This window comes from Carassius carassius, chromosome 13 (genome assembly GCF_963082965.1).
Source record: "Carassius carassius chromosome 13, fCarCar2.1, whole genome shotgun sequence".
In the NCBI taxonomy this organism is placed as follows: Eukaryota; Metazoa; Chordata; class Actinopteri; order Cypriniformes; family Cyprinidae; genus Carassius; species Carassius carassius.
The window spans coordinates 4606429-4618672 of record NC_081767.1 but is presented as its reverse complement, the minus strand read 5'-3'; the positions used below and the strand labels follow the sequence as shown (position 1 = coordinate 4618672).

The 12244-nt window shown below is 35.5% G+C and overlaps 1 protein-coding gene across 3 annotated transcripts in view; it reads left to right on the top strand.

Moving 5' to 3' along the window:
- The window catches only part of LOC132155873 (xylosyl- and glucuronyltransferase LARGE2s), a 44337-nt gene that overhangs the window by 18715 nt on the left and 13378 nt on the right, over nt 1–12244 (top strand). The gene's annotated exons all lie outside the window — the stretch shown is intronic.

The following is a 12244-nucleotide window of genomic DNA, read 5'->3' as shown; positions in this document are numbered from 1 at the left end:
ACCTATCTATTTTACCATTATATATATATATATATATATATATATATATATATATTAGGGGTGACCCCGAATAGTTGACGATTCGATGCTTCAATTTGAGGACTGATAAATTGTTATTAATAATTATTATACTATTAATGTTTTCTAAGATTAACTTTAAGTGACTGTTAGATGACAGCAAATGTGATCTAAAATCTGATATTGATACCCGTAAATTAAAAAAATCTCTTATATCAGCCAATAACTGATATTGGGAAACCCTATGAACAAGCTATGAACAAGGTTTCGAAGGCATTGTTTCCCTGGCTGATTAAAATGTGAGAACAGCTTCCTTTTTAGACTGTGGAAATTCAGAACTGCCAATGAAACACTGTGTGTGCAGACAGTGCTGAAATGATTGTGATTTAATAAAAAAAGATCTTGTCCCTGATTATATTCATGATTACAATGTCCCTCATCTAAAAGGGTAACGCCGATGTAGTTCTAGGTCTTGTCCACAGAGACTCCATTCCATTAATGGCATTACCATACTGCGACTGACAGCAGCAGTGGAGCTCTGGTCCCACCTGTGCTGTCCACCAATAGAACATGACAAAGACGGAGCTGAATAGATGAAATATTCATATAAATTAATAGCAGATTACATAAAGTTGTCACAAGAAGAATCCCACTGTAGTACAAGTGCTTAGTCCAAGGGCACAATGGTGACAGCGCACAACCTCAATTGCGAGTGAGATATTGCTTTTATACAACATCAATGTACATAAAGGTAATACTGAGTAATTTCTTAATTACTATACTTACTATTGCCAACAAGAATAATTCAAAATGAAGCCATAAAACACAGTACTGATGTTTTGTTACTCAAAGAATAAGTATTTTTAATGAATCAGTTGACTGAATGATTTAGTGAGTCGCTCTGTCTATTGTTTTTTTTGAATAATAAATTTTAACTGAATGGTTCAATGACTGTTGACTCATTTTTGAACGAATCATATGAATGAGTGACTCCCTTATAAAGACACTGGCTTTATCTGAAATCTCATACTGTGAGTATAGGTACTTCTTTTGAATAAGTAATTACTTTCTATACGTTGCATATGTGTGAATGTGTGTAATATGAAAGTAATCTGGATATACATTGGTCATCTTGTCATTGTCATGTGACCTACAGTGTCAGTTGCGTTAGTTCACTGCCATTCATAAAACCTCTCCCGTGGCCTCATGATTTAGTATTGATAAGTGTTGATTGAATGTCCACTTCAAAATTGCACTGATAGATTTGCCCACTGTTTTATGAATACTATGAATTCAGATATATTACACTTTTCACATACTGTTCTTCATCTACTGTATAGTAGGGAAGTATCCAATTTTGGATGCAGTCGGTCATTTCTTTAGCGCCTGAATGAATCATTGTTTTTGAACACTTTTTTTTGTTTTGAGTGAGTGAGTGATTCAAGTGACTCATTAATAAAGATGGTCACTTGTCGCCACCTACTGGCATAATATTGTGAGCTGCTGAATAAGTCAGTTAAAGAGTCACCCTTGTAATGCTGCTCAGATTCAGATTTGAGGACTGGAGAATAAAGGAGATTATTCATTGGATTTTATTCATCTATATCTTCCCTTTAAAAAAAAAAGAAAAAAGAAAAATACACACTTGCATTCCTACCCTGCTCTGCAACCACTTCAAAACTCCATTTTACACCTGTTTGCAATTTCTACAAAATAAGCATCTAAATGTGCGTGCAGAGCTGTAAGCTGTAACAGGACTGGTGATGTGTCCTTTTACACATTCATTGAACTTCTATAGGTTGATAAGTGTAATGTTCAGATAAGAGAGCGTATGAAGTGTTCACCCTGATCAATACTGGAGTGCACTAAAAGGGGCTCACTGGTTTAATGTAAGCTGTCCTACTGCAGATGAGATGAGTATGTAGGCTATAAAAGCCAGTGTGGGCTGAATGTTATGTATTGTATTTCACCTCCCTCCACTATACAACCTCAGTAATTCCTGATTTACTAAGACATCTGTCCCTGTAGAGCGTGCTTGCGAGTCCCGTTGCTTGTTCAGCTAAAGATCCGTATGAAAGCTGCCAGCTAGCCCACCTTGACCACCTTTTTTTTGTTCTTTTTTTTCACTTTCACTATCACTAGTCTTTTAATGGATTTGGGTAGAGGCTTTTCATCTCATAAAAGCCTTGTGTCATAAAGATCCTCTGCAAAGTGACCTTTTAAAAAGCATCTTAAACGGAAGCCATAAACTGCATGCATTTCCTGTTTAGAAAGATAAACCGGGCAGTACAGGTTTGGCTGAGGTGGCATTTTAGTGTTCAGTCTGAGCAGGTTTTGTATTATAAGACACAAAAGTGAGAGTTAAAACCCAATGTGACCTCAGCTCTAAAGCATTTGGCCCATTCTACTCCTATAAGAATTAGAGACGTGCCCTGAGGTTATGTTGTGTCATCTGTGGTTTCTCTTTACTCTCTCTATTCAGAGAATACTAACAAGCAGTAGATATGAACAGAGATTTATGTGCCACTGATCAGACCGCCTGCTATGGAAAAGGCAAGTTTCATCTTACCTGTGCCATTGCAAACATAGGAGACCTTCTCACTTCTGGATCATCAAAACAGATGGCACATTTATTATATTTCAGCAAACAAGTCTGGTTATTTTTTAAAGTTTTAAAGTTTAAATTAATGATTATCCAGATATATATGATAATGATGGACTGGAAATATCATCAAAATTCATGGGAGGGATGAGACTGGTTGTTGGGTTGAATCTCACTTTTAAAAAAAAAGTTATGTATGTTTATTATCATTACAATTGAGCATATTTAATTATATTAACAATATACATTATGAACATATATAATATAATACACTCATAATACAATTAGGAATAAAGGTACAAATCAATGGTTCAATGAAGAACCTTCAACATCCATGGAACTCTTCCATTCCACAGAAGGTTCTTTGAAGTGGAAAAAAGTTCTTTGGGGAACCAAAATGTTTTTTTTTCTATGGCATTGCTGTGAAAACTTCCTTTTTAAGGGTGTAAAGTCCAGTGCAATCTCTTTGATTTACTTAATGTATTACTTCCTGTTTTAGAACCAAATGTGTTCTGATGACTCCTGTGCTGGCAACAGTTTAAAAACGTTCTCTAACTGCAAGAGTGGCACATAGTGGGAACCTGGCTGTTTTAATTTATGACCTGCTGACCTTTAGTGCTGCTCATCCACCATCACGAGGCCTGTGGAGTCTGAAATCACAGGAGAGGAGGAGAAGGGAGTCCGGTGAAAGAAAAAGATTGAAATGCTATTAGGTGTGCGGTCTGGTATATGTGCCCAATGACATCATGAAGAGGGAAACAGCCAAATGATTGGATTTTGTATTAATTGGATTTTGTATCAGAGTTTAGCCTATGTGTTTTTTTGTCAGGGCATCGTTGGATTGGAATCACCTTTTCTTAGCCAGGTGTCTCTTTTTAAAAAGTAGTTATTGAGAAATATAGATGTCCGATGTAATAAGAAATAAATATAAAGTAAGATTATAAGGCTTATTTATAAGGCTGGTAATTGTAAATGCATGAGCGGGATTCAATAGAATAGATGATTAATGCCCACCTGAGGGTGCGTGTTGCATATTAACATGCTAATGTCCCATGTCAACAAGCCTCTAGGCTAATTAACTATACAAATAGTTTATTCAGATTTTTGTCATTAATACATGTCATTATTGATCTTTGGTGTCCTTTAGTAAATTGCTATTGCAGCTTAAGACCATGTGTACATTCTTCAAAAGTGTTCTTGGTGATGATGCCAGTGACATGTATTACTGAAATATTTCAAAAACATAAAAACCTTTAATGCCAATGAAGAAACTCAATATTTATTTTTAAGAGTTTCATTAAAAAAAAAAAAAAAACCTACCAGGCTTTTTATTCAGAAGTTGATGTTGATTATGCAATATTGGTCGATTGTGGGTGCCTGAGTTAAACATTATGTATGACTGAAGGAGACTGAATGAGTCATTTTTTTCCCAGTTAACCTCTTTGTAATCCCTGTCAGGGTGATTTTTTTCTGTGTAATGAAGAGAAGTTTTTAGTGGTGATGTTGGCTTTGAAAAGGCTGTAGAATGAACTCCAGAAACGGCTGCGTCTTCTGTGGGTTAATTGCTTGAGGTTACGTTTCACATGTCCCATTAATAAGGGTTGACTATGTGTCTACAAGGACTGCACTCTGTTTATAGACAACCCAGCAAGTTGGTTTATGCTTTATTCCAACTTATGTAATATCTTTCAGACTCAAGAAGTGTAGACTTACATACTAGGCTCACTTTTTTAGCTCACATGAAATCATTCCGCACTTTTTCTTTTCTTTTTTTCCCACCAGCCGCACATACTTGGCTTTCACATCCCTAAAGTTTGAGAGAGCATTTTGCAGCCGTGGCAAGTATGTGTGTGTGTGTGTGTGTGTGGGTGGATGTAATCTGGTAATGAGCAGTGGAGAGCTCAGGATGGCCTTGAATGTTCAAGAGAGCCACACATAAGAGACGACTAACAAACAAACAAACAAAGGCTGGTGTCAGCCTCAGTCAGGTGATGAAGGACATCATTTATAAAACAGTTACATTGGTAACCATACAGGACAGCTCAACACAATTCAGAGACAAACAAAACACACACATACAAACAGACACACTGACTGCAGTCACCACTAGCATTAAAATGGGTTTTATGCAGTACAGGAAAGCAGCCATTGATGCTAGCACTTACTGATTAATGTGTTCATTATGTCAGGTCATTTTAATCTTGTATGCCTTTCTTTTTAGCTTTTGTATTTTCTAATTCTGTGGTAGAAATTATGATTTTGAAATGTGACTGACTTGTCTGTCCACAGGTTTTAAGGCTAGCATTTTATGAACAATTTAAAAAAAAAAAAAAAAAAAAAAACTTGTGTATTGTGTATGTGCATTTTAACAAATTAATTCGAATCTTTGAACCATTTTAAATTCAGGACTTTAAAGGAGCATTGCGTAGGTTCTGAAATTTCTAACCGTTACTGACACCAGTGGCCGTTAGAGGAACTGCAGCCAGTCTCATGCTCGTTCTCAGTGCGCACGCTCTTTTTTTTTTTTTAACTTACGAGGAGTGTCCGTGGCAGACATGGGGACTTGTGACTTGGTGACTTGGACTCGAGTCGACTCAAGTCGCTATTTTTATGACTTGTGACTTGACTTGACAAAAAATAAAATACTTGAGACTTGACTCGGACTTGGAAGTTAAAGACTCAGGCTTGACTTGACTTGAGACACGATGACTTGAATGACTTGAGTGTTAATCACATCATGTTTTCAGTTTGAATGTAAAATATATAAATTATTTTTTAAAATAAAATTGATTACTCAGCTGGAGCACAGGCTGAGAATCGCGTTGTCATGACTGGACCAGGAAATCGCTAGGCGCGCCGCTTTCACCTTGTTTCCAAAGCGCTCGAGCAGTTGCGCCCCTGAGGTGTCTGCCGTTGCTAAGCAACCATGACGCGCTCTCTCCATGAAGACGCGGGAATTTCAGCAAATGATAAATGGATTTGCAGCACTAAAAATCGCTTGCAGTAGCTCTGCTAATAAATTTATTTCAAAGTGGCAATCCATATACAGCTATGATCAGCTGTTCCTTCATCTTGGCTAAGCTTTCAATGTTGTTAGGGGAAAGGATGAAGCTGATTGGTTGGTTCTTGTCACATGACCTGCGGTGCGCTTGCGGCTCTCTGAAAGTTGAGATGTTTTTAACTCGATGGGGTGCGGACGCGATTGGAAAAAAAGAGCGCGTCGCGACCGCGTTGCTTCCATTATGAGCGCGCATACCGGTGGCGCATACATGGTGGGATAGGCCACATCGTGCTCGGCTTGCAGACAATACTCTCTCGAATCTTATATTTTGCAAGTGCAATACCTTGTAATAGGGGTAATGACTTACGGATATACTCTGAGAGAGAGAGAGTGTGTGTGTGTGTGTGTGTGTGTGTGTGTGTGTGTCTGTGTGTGTGTGTGTGTGTGTGTGTGTGTGTGTGAGAGAGAGAGAGAGAGAGAGAGAGAGAGAGAAAGAGAGAGAGAAACACACTCCTGCTTCACCTGATGAAGGAAACCCAAACTGATTCTGACTCCAATCACAACCCCAACATTCAGAAACCAATTGACAAAAATCTGAAGTATAATTATGATGAAAAATGAAAAAATGAATTTGAGCTCCAAACCAAACTCCAGTGTTATTCGGCCCTAAACAGAACCACAAAACTGGCAAATTACTTATCACTCAAGCATTTAAAGGAAAGACAAATCCTTTCAAAATATCGACTCCGTGATCATGATTTGGAAATAGAGATTGGTAGACATAAAAGATCCTGGCTACCGAGAGAAGAGAGACTGTGCAAACACTGAGCTGAATCAAACAGAGGATGAGAAACACTTACTTCTTGTCTGTCCCAAATACAGCACTACAAGAGAAACATTCTTTCCACAGTTTGAAGCTTTGAATCATTCATTCTTGTCTCTAAATGACTCGGAGAAACTACTCTATATACTTGGAGAAAATGAGACGGCAGTCACAATAGCTACTAAATATTTATACACCATACACACCATACGAAAGGGATAATTTATTGTATTCAACTGTTTTATTTGATATTCTTAACTTTATATAATTACTATTATTAATATTAGAAATAGTATCTGCTGTTGCTATTTTTATTGTATTGTATTTTATTGTAATCATATTTTATATTTTATTCTGTATCTAAATGCTTTGGCAATACTGTAACTCAAATGGCATGCCAATAAAGCAACTTGAACTTGAACTTGAGAGAGAGAGAGAGAGAGAGAGAGAGAGAGAGAGAGAGAGAGAGAGGAGAAATGTAAGAAAGTTTAATGTTGTATGTAAACTGTGTTTGAGGGGAAGTTGTGGCCTAATGGTTAGAGAGTCGGACTCCCAATCGAAAGGTTGTGATTTCGAGTCTCGGGCCGGCAGGAATTGTGGGTGGGGGGAGTGCATGCACAGTCCTCTCTCCACCCTCAATACCACGACTTAGGTGCGCTTGAGCAAGGCATCGAACCCCCAACTGCTCCCCGGGCGCCGCAGCATAAATGGCTGCCCACTGCTCTGGGTGTGTGTTCACAGTGTGTGTGTGTGTTCACTGCTCTGTGTGTGTGCACTTTGGATGGGTTAAATGCAGAGCACGAATTCTGAGTATGGGTCACCATACTTGGCCGAATGTCATGTCACGTCACATCGTTAGAGAGAGAGGTGTTCAGAGAGGAGTCTGTTGGATGTTAGCTGTTATTTGTTTTATGGACTCAATGTTGAAAATGTAAAACATTTCAAACTCTGTTGGCAGAAGTGAAAAATAAATAATTTTATGAAGGTACAATTTTGTTTGATTCCATGATGTATTTTACTGAACATGAGTATTTACAATGCAAATCCAAATTATTTTAATTTACTGACAGTTACTTATATCTTGTCTTTTAACTTTATTAAGATCAGATTCTGCAGGTAAAATTACAATAATAAGGTGACTTGACTTGGACTTGACTTGACTTACTACAGGACTTGACTTGACTTGACTTGACATAACTTGTGACTTGACTTGACTTGCCCAAGAAAAAAATACTTGGGACTTACTTGAGACTTGAAGGTTAAGACTTGAGACTTACTTGAGACTTGCACATGTGTGACTTGGTCCCATCTCTGGTCCGTGGGTGTCTGAATTGTGCTGGAGGCTGGTCACTTCTTTCCATCCGCAGAGTCCATTTGAAAACACTATTGGCGTGCCCCACGGTTGTTAGCCCAAGTACACGAGAACGCGCATGACGTCACATTTTGTGAATTTTCGCGCCAATTCGGGCCCGACTCCTCCACACACAATTGAGCCTACAGGCTGATAGAGGCAACCGTGGTGGACAGTCGAGGTGTCATTCTTTTTTAACATCATGGTTGGCTCATACATGTACAAATGAAAACTCTATCTTAAAGATTTTTTTAAGTAAAAACCTCCACATAGCTCCTTTAAGTTGCTAGCAAGAAAGAGGCAGTGGTATTAGAGGGCAGGGCATTATTGTAGAGAGCATTTGACTGGACGAAATAAGTGAGTGAATGGTGAGTCATCAATCTTTTGATTTGTTGTCACAGAGGAATACTCTACATTTTAAAGTGATTAATTTTCAATTGCTAAAACTTTTGCTTACACTTTCAATGTATGGAAGGCATTTTCTGCCAAATTTAAATAAATAAATGAAATGATTAAAATTAAAACCAGATTAACGATTTCATTACATTCATTACATTACATACCTGTCAAATTGAAAAATAAAATGTAATTGGTGATTTCACATTTCATTTTCAATACATATAATTTCAAAACATATAATTTGCATGCAGGTTGTCTTTGAAAATGAAAACGAAAATAAAAACAGTGAAATAAAAGAGGAATTAAAATGACAAGTAAAATTTACATTTAAATTTGAATTGTGTCACTATTATTGCGTGAGCGTTAATAAAGAGCTTTGTAAAAACTGTATGTGTAGTTTCTTTTTCACGTTTGCTCTTCATTTTAATATTGGCAGTCTTGCCTCGAGACTGTATTGAAAATTAAATGTGAAATCAGCAATTGCATTTTATTTTTCAATTTGACAGGTATGTCACCGTGAAAATGAAATCATTTAATTTCATTCTCAATTTTGTCACATATTTTGCGTACAGTTTTCTGTAATGAAATAGTTAATCTGGTTTTAATTTTAATTTTAATCATTTCATTTATGTATTTAAATTTGGCAGAAAATGCCTTCCATATCAATGAAGCCTGTATTTATGATAAATTAAAAGAAGATTCATCATGCATTATAATGCATGTAAAATGCATTTTGTGTATGTGTGTGTGTGTGTGTGTAAATATGATAAACCAAATTAATTGATATGTAACCATTTGAGTGTTTCATTTAGGTGTATAATAGAATGTAATAATCACTAAGCTTAATATATAATATGCATTATATATTAAATTCAGTATATTTATTTTATAATTTTATGGTCTTTTAAATTGTAAAAATAACATGTATTGCACAGTAAGGCATGCAAAAAAAATAAATAGATAAATGAAATGCAAATAAATATTTAAAAGCCCAGACAAAAAGCCTAGACCTGCACCTGTGTGAGTGAAGCAGTCATTAATAAGCATATGAAAGTCAACACAGTAAGCACCTGAAATACCACATCCAAATTCCCAAGAAAATAAAATTATATATATATATATATATATATATATATATATATATATATATATATATATATATATATATATATATATATATTATAATTATTATTATTATTAATTATTAGTATTTTTTTTGTCAGCATCCAATCTTGCATCCTGCAGGCATATGTCTTATTATACTAAAGCATGATTAATTAAGCTCATAAGTTCATAATAAAATAAAGATGATTTTGTTTGTCTGTCTACTGTCTCCTTTCTCCCACTCCTTCTTTCTCTTTTTTTTGTTGTTGTTAATCTGCGTCTGCTGGGGTGATGAAGAGCCTCCCACGGCTCGCTCTTTAATTAAGAGTGGTGTAAACAACAATGGTTGTCATGTAGCCCACGTGGCATGAACACAGACATGAATGCGTGCTGTAAAGTGGCGTGCAGAGAGGCTTACATGGAGTTACTCTGGACAGCTGAAAGCCTGGAGTTTAGTGAAGCCAGAGCCCTGCAATGCTTTTAATGCAGACACAATGCTGCACAAAGATGGAAAAACAACACTGAATCAATATTTATTATTATACCAATTATATTATCTGCAATATATGTCTTGCTGTACTAAAGCTTTTATAGGACAGCTGAAATGCATTATATATTTGTGTTTGGAAGCTTTGATGAAAGCTGTAAATTGTCAGTGATGTATTATCAGATTTTCTCTACTGATTTTTGGCATTAAATTTTTTTTTTTTTTTTTAATGATTTCTATTGGTAGCTCAAAACATGATTAAAGTAGCTCAAATATTTCATGGTTTGGATTCATTTACTTTATTCAATTAGAAAAAAAAAACTATCAGTTCTGTCTGATCATTAACCAGCCAAACAGCAACATTTATATACCGTCTATATATATATATATATATATATATATATATATATATATATATATATATATATATATATATATATATATATATATATATATATATATATATATATATATATATATATATTTATATATAGACGGTTTCAACGGCAACAACATAAACAAACGTTACTGCCGTGCGCGCTTTTGTGGACCTAACTTAACTTCCGGTAGACTTCCGAATCAATAACCATAGCCAAGTCCCTCTAGAGGAGATCATTTTTGATAACAAAGAAGAAATGTGTGCACCGTGGATCAGGCAGACTTAATGTAAATGCAAATTCATTCTTTGCCAACAGGTGTTTTAAAGCATAGACATAAAGCACGAGAAATAGAGGTTTCCCCAGTAACAGCTGTAAACAAAGCAGAGCTGGTATGCTCACACGCTGTTTTTATCAGGCATATAACATGCAAGTCTTCCTTCAGAAATACAGCGATATAAAAACACCTGTGCCTCGTTTTGATATTTAAACATATAAATGTAAGGAATTATTATTAGATGTGCAGTACGTGCTCATGTTTATTCAACAAAGCTTTTTGGAAAATCGATCAGTTTTAAAATCGTGGCGAGTCTCCACAAATAAATAACTAAATGTATGGAAAACATCCCACATGACAACCACCTGAGCCCAACTTCAGTCTACTCATCACTTTAACTTTAACTGTGTTTGAGAGGCTGACGGTTTCATCGAGCGCACGCGCCTGGATCTAAGTTAACTTCCGGTCTGTGTTGTGTATATCAACACCGCGCGCGCGCACGCGCAGTACTTACTTACTTTATACTTTATTGTCAGACTGTGTCTGAAATCTTTCTTGCATAACAGTATTTATGTTTACAACAACATTTAACATACATTCTACATTGACATTCAATCCAGCAGTACAATTATACATTTCATACAACATTTATACGGAGTCGGACTCGCAATCGAAAGGTTGTGAGTTCGAGTCTCGGGCTGGCAGGAATTGTGGGTGGGGGGAGTGCATGTACAGTTCTCTCTCCACCTTCAATACCACGACTTAGGTGCCCTTGAGCAAGGCATTGAACCCCCAACTGCTCCCCGGGCGCCGCAGCATAAATGGCTGCCCACTGCTCCGTGTGTGTGTGTGTGTGTGTGTGTGTGTGTGCGCGCGCGAGTGCTAGGATTGCCTGGTGCACAAAATAATTTTTCAGCTTCACTCTATACCTCCATTGTGACGGTAATAGTTCAAAAAGTAACGTTTGTTTATGTTGTTGCCATTGAAAACGTCTATATATATGTATATACACTGTATATATATATATATATATATATATATATATATATATATATATATATATATATATATATATATATACATTTTTTTTTTTTTTTTTTTTTTTGGACCAATGGCAGATAGGGGAGTGTCTTTATTGTTTTAGTTTGTTTAGTGACAGTAGTGAAGAAATTACACACTGCAGCTTGGTGATTTCAAAGATCTATTTCTACTTATCTAGCTCATAAAAAAGAATTTCCTTGATTAGACTAAATTAGTTCGGATGGATATAAAATGGTCACATTAAATTATATTTTTGAATCAATTATTTATTTGATGTTGCCACAAGAAACATAATATTAGTTACCTGGGGAAGAAAACAAAAACAATTTTTTTTGTACGATGCAATGTAAAATACATGTTATTTTACAGGATTTGTAGTTCTTATTACAATTTATTTGTAATAATGAAATTTATTCCACCTTTGTTCCATAAATATTATATGAAACGTACGCTACTGGTATTTTTTTTTATTGTATCTATTTATTCATTCTAATGCTTATTAGTTGCTGAAGAAACATTTCTTCTTTTTAACAATGTTTTATGCTGCTATTAATAATATTAATAATAATTGAGGAGCATAATTAATAATATTAGAATAACTTCTGAAGGATCATGTGACACTAAAGACTGGAGTAATGATGCTGAAAATTCAGCTTTGTTATCACTATAAATACATTTCATTTTAAAATATATTAAAGTAGAAAACAGTTCCTTTAAATTGTAATAATATCTCACTATGCTATTGTATTTTTAAACAAATAAAT